Below are 6,212 nucleotides of genomic sequence, written 5' to 3'. Positions count from 1 at the left end.
TTGTCTACATGACTTTGTATATTTTTTTTAGAAATATTCTTTACATACAAATTGTTTTTCGATATAAGCTCATACAAGTCTCTTTAACCTAATTCACCTCACGCGCTACTATCTAACCAATTTTTCAATCACCGCACAAATATATAATTGCTTTTTTTGAAAGAATTTCGTTTCCGCTTTCAAATTTTCTCAGCATTTTTTATCTGCATTCTCTTCCATCTTTGCGTTTCTCGCCGTCCATTGTTTGCATTCTCTTTTTTTGTTTTTCGCAATTTATTTCATTCTCTACGTTTTTGAAATCAAGTTCTGAAATCAGTTTTGAACATTTATCTCATTGTTGAAGATAATGAATGATTCAAGTTCAAATTGTCAATTGAACTAAAGCGAAAATGGAATATTGTTTTGAATCTAATCAAGTGGCTGAGGTGTAGTTCGATTCTAATTAATGTTTTCGTTAGTAGTTTATAATTCTGTAGGTGAATAATATTGTTTTTGTTTGTGAAAATTGTTGTTCATTGTTGATGGTTTGAATTCAATGTAATGTAGGAGTTCCGAATTTAAAAAAATATTTTTGCGTATTTGCAGCAACTTTTGGTGTAAAACTAAGATATTATTTATATGTATTGTTTAAGAATTTTCGATGTATGTATACTGATGGTTCTACATAATTCAAAACTCTTCTTCTTCTTTTTCATCATCATCATCATCATCTTCTTTTTTTTACTTATTCATCTTTTTTTTCTTGTTTTACTCTTTTAACAAGAATAAAAATAAAAAAATCAAATAAAGAAGAAGAAGAAACACATAATGCTACAAAATTACTTGGAAGAGGATAAACTTACATTCATTCAACTAAAAGAAAGAAAGAAATAAGAAGAAAAGGAAGAAAAAAATGCAATATTAAAGAAAATATTTTTGGTATTTGCAGCATACATTTCGGTGTAAAATTAAGATATTTATGCGTACTGTTTAAGAATTTTCGGTGTTTTTGTACTGATAAATTATGCATAATTCAAAACTCTTCCTCTTCCTCCTCCTCATCTTCTGCTGCTTCTTCTTCTTCTTCTTTTTTTCATCATCATCACCATCTTCTTCTTCTTTTTTTTCTTATTCATCTTTTCCTTCTTGTTTTACCTTCTCAAGTTTCTTCTTGTTTTACTCTTTTAACAATAATAAAAACAAAAAATCAAACAAAGAAGAAAAAAAATATATAATGCTGCAAAATTACTTGGAAGATGATGAACTTACATTCATTCAACTAAAAGAAAGAAAGAAAGAAAGAAATAAGGAAAAAAAGAAGAAAAATATACAGCATTAAAGAAAAAATTTTTGTGTATTTGCAGCCAATTTCAGTGTAAAACTAAGATAATTTATGTGTATTGTTTAAGAATTTTCGGTGTTTTTATACTGATAAGTTCTGCATAATTCAAAACTCTTCCTCTTCCTCCTTCTCATACTCTGCTGCTTCTTCTTCCTTTTTTTTTTATCATCATCACCATCTTCTTCTTCTTTTTTTTTCTTATTCATCTTTTCCTTGTAACACCCTAATATTCAAATCCTTATACTCGAGTCATAAGTCAATGATAATAAGGTGGTACGACTCTCAAGGTAGATCTTTAATACATAGTTTATAAGTATAATTGAAAGGAGTATTAATCGAGAAGTCTGAAAAGGAGTAAAAATAAAATCGCAAATTCGTAGCACTCAAGTATTGACAACTAAAAGATAAAGCGTGAAGTCGAAAGCGTTATAAGAATAAAGTCATAAAGGAGAATAAGAGAAGGACAGTATATAGATATATAACATAAGTAAATAGCCATTAGTCGCGACCCGCGAAGTTTAGGCCGGCTAGGATATAGTATAAAAGTATATGACAATGGTACCACCTAATCTCTCCCAAATGAAACGTGAAAGCCTCTATAGGAAAGTTCAAAAGAGTTCAATACATAATATAAGCTTTTCAAAATAAATGTGGAGAGATTCTAAGCAAAATATAAAGTAGAGAATATAAAGATTTTCGCCATCTCTCAGATGAACCACAGTTCACTTCTGAGCACCTGGACCTGTATTTGAAAAACAATAGATATGTACAGAATGAGAACCCCTGACCCATGGGTTCCCAGTACGGTAAAAGTGTCAAATAAATACAATGCATTGTAATAAAAACTCACTAAGCATCCTAAACTTCCTTTCACCAAATATTCATCCTATGTTCTCGCTAATCCATAAATAGGCAACTGTCATAAGGGAATGCTAAATCTAATTCATATTTCTCGTACTTCCCAACTTTCTAACTCTCCAACAAATCAGAATCAGAATCATAAGCCAAATCCATCACCAGTTATTCTGTCTCAGCAATTCTATATCAATACTTCATATCCTCACCTGAAGCAAGTGAAATTACTTCACTGCGTCTACCCAAGGAGCTCAAATTATCTCATTCAATAATCATCATTTTAAATTAATCATATCATCATTCTATTCCAACAAGAACAACCATCAACGTCAATCGACACCAACATGAGAGAACTCTCAGTTGTACAAACACAAGCAATATAGGCAAGTAATACACAATAAGGTACAAGTAGAACAAGTAGCACATAATCAGGTAACATAGCATATATGATATAGCAATCCAAAACAAATAGGCAAACTCAAACAATTCAAGCATATGCAAATGATGAATGCATGTCCTATGGCTGATTATATCATCTGTCGGTTATCAAGCAAACCCGATGTGTCCGGTAGCTAACCCGGACACCGTCTCTCTGTTGTGCCTTATTACCATTAGAGGAAATCCGTGCCCTGTCACCATTAGAGGGTATCTGTCCCTTGTTACCATTAGAGGATATCTGTGCCCTGACACCATTAGAGGGTATCTGTGCCCTGTCACCATTAGAGGGTATCGGTGCCCTGTCACCCTTACAACCAGAGAGAAAACACAAGCGTACTCACATTCAACATTTTCCATCATTATTTATTTACCACATTCATTCATAAATCACTCTTCATTATTACCAATTCTCAAACAATGACCCGGAGCAAGAGGGATGAACCACGACACTTGCTACTACCCAGGTATTACAAATACACATTCAAAACTCCATAATTAAACTTATTTATCATAATTCTCCTCTCCCATCTCATACCCGGAACAAGTGGACAACGCCACTGCCTACTACCCGGGGTCACACGTCATATTCATTTTCAAACCATCATTTCTGCACTTCTTCAATCACAATTCATTACTCCAAGCCTTTCTTCATCAACAAGTTATCACATTTCCTAGCCTCTTCTCATTACTAGGCATACTATAAAAATTTAGGACTTAAAGGAAGACAATAGAGGCTTAGAAGTCTGAAATTCAGTTTTAAAAACTCAAAAATCAATTCTTGCTGAAAACGGGGTCACGCGTGCACGTCGCCTACGCACACGCGTGAGAAACGAAGAAAAGCGGGTGATGCGTAACCGTTGCCCATGCGCACGCGTGGGAGGTAGAGAGGTAGTGTGACGCGTGGATGCGTTTTGTGCTCCTCGCACAAAACCGGCACGCTATTATCACAACTCTCTGGAATTTATACCACGCACCTGCATCAATACAGCAACGCGTACGCGTCGGCCAGGCACACACGTGAGAGAGTAAAAATCGTGAGTGACGTGTGCGTGTCGGAGTACGTTTTGCAAAAAATTTTACTAAGTTTAAAAAGCTGCAGGATTACATTTTCAAACCCCAAACTTCCGACAGGCATAACTTTTTCGTTTCAAATCATTTTTCACCCGTTCTTAGAACGGCATAAACATCTCGGATCCAATTTTATTTCTAAATAAGTTTAATACAAGTTGGGGATCTGGAGACCAAGTTATGCTCCATCAAAGTAAACTAAAATCACAACTTTCATAAAAATAACAAAAAATAAATTTTCAACACAAACCAATTTCAAACCTTTTCAAAACCAACTAAAACTTACCAAAATTAACCTCAAGCCTCCTCAACTCATATTTTCAACATTCTCATTAAATTCAAAATCCACCAATCCACCATTTTGACTAATCTCAATCAAATAACTCAAATTCAAACAAAATACCATATCATATATTTCATTCCACATCTCAAGTTCCAACAATACCAATTCCATTAACCCCAATACATATAAATCCATATCATCATATACAACCCACATGTATTATCAACAAAGACATCAATTCCTCCCTCAAAACCAATAACCACATAATCTATTGTAACCAAATAACAACAATCACAATTCCATTCAATCTCATATGACATCACACAACACACACATCACTTACCTTCCTTACCTCTTTTCGGCCTCCAGCCCAAGATTCATGGTCTCCGGCCCAAACTCACAATTTAAATGCATATTCCACAAACTAATATTCATTATCCAATTCATCAAATTATCAACACACCAAACATACAAATTCACACAATTCTCAACCCAATCATTAATTTACATTACATATCAACTATACATATTAGTACCAACTATTTACACAATCCAAACCTAATCCTAGGGGCATCTAGCCTAGGAATTCTCATCATACTACACGGTACTTAAATGAAACTAAAACCATACCTCTTGGAGCCAAACCAATTGAGCCTCTTCTTTGGAAGTCTCCACCAACCTTAGCTCCAAGCCTCACCAAAGCTCCACAAGCAAAGCCAACCTCCCAATTGTGCACCAAAATCAACCAATACTCTAACATAACCAATTTTACGCTTACAATCAACTTAGGGTTCATGAAAATGATAAATCACAAGGGTTGGAGGGTTTCTTACCTTAACCCACTGAAGTTTTTTATGAATATCACCCATGGCTCATACTAGAGCACTCCTAAACAACCAAAATCATAAAATTACTCAACACCCATAACCAAACTCGAATTTAAGGGGGAAAACGAAAACTGGGCAGAGGACAGTAAAATAATCATCACAAAACTTAGATAGAATTGTAGAGAATGAGAAGAGCGATACGTGACCGCAAACGGCTCGTCAATCGGAGTTCCGGGAAGAAAATTATGATGGTTTGAAAATTAAGAGGGGTTAGAGTTTTCTCTCTTTCTCTATCTTCTCTCGAACGTGTTTCACACAAGAAGGGGGTGGCTGCTGAATGGCCTTAATTAGGCCATATATATGTTGGGTCTTAGACCCGGTTCACTTGTTTTAGTCCGTTGGCCTAACTTTAGGCCAAAACATTTAAAATTAGAGTTTTAAGTTGTATTTTAAATATTTCTATCTTCCCAAATTATAAATTATTATTTCTTAAAATTATTCACTTCTAATTAATTTTCTCAGCCACAATACCGGATAGATCGCAGTCGGTACTGCCGGTCAAATTTCTAATGCGAATTTTTTTTAGAAAACTATGTTTTTCGACTCAGAAAAATTCACTGAGTCCAAATATCATATTTAAATTATCAAATTTCGATTGCTAAATTTCTAACCATATCCGCTCCTATTTAATTTATTATTTAATTAATTAAGATTTTACCGGATTTTACATTCCTTCTTGTTTTACCTTCTCAAGTTTCTTCTTGTTTTACTATTTAACAAGAATAAAAACAAAAAAAAAATCAAACAAAGAAAAAGAAAAAACACATAATACTGCAAAATTACTTTTAAGATGATGAATTTACATTCATTCAACTAAAAGAAAGAAAGAAATAAGGAAAAAAAAAGAAGAAAAATACAGCATTAAAGAAAATATTTTTGTATATTTGCAGCAAATTTCAGTGTAAGACTATGATATATATATATTGTTTAAGAATTTTCGGTGTTTTTATACTGATAAGTTCTGCATAATTTAAAACTCTTCTTCTTCCTCCTCCTCATTTTCTACTACTTCTTCATCTTCATCTTCTTATATCATTTTCTCATAATTCTTTTCGAATTAAGTTTCGAAACTTCCTTCACTTTTTGCGACAATTTTGAGAGATTTTCATCTTCTTAAATATAGGTTTTGATTGAGGGAGAAGAACCGTATGTCATAATGATTTTTGTACTATTTAAGAGTTAGAAAAACGGGTATTTACATGTAATCTAAATTGAAGGTTATTTTTATTGAATTTGAGCTAACTTGTATATATGAACTTATATGTCAAAAAAACTTGTATGTATAACAAACTTTTTTTTTATTGCTGTAGTGTTATTTTGCATACTTTTAATTTTCCAAGACTATGGTTGAGTTAAATAG

This window comes from Arachis ipaensis, chromosome B05 (assembly GCF_000816755.2).
Source record: "Arachis ipaensis cultivar K30076 chromosome B05, Araip1.1, whole genome shotgun sequence".
NCBI classification, from domain to species: Eukaryota; Viridiplantae; Streptophyta; class Magnoliopsida; order Fabales; family Fabaceae; genus Arachis; species Arachis ipaensis.
The sequence above is the reverse complement of the archived record's forward strand: the minus strand, read 5'-3'. Positions refer to the sequence as shown.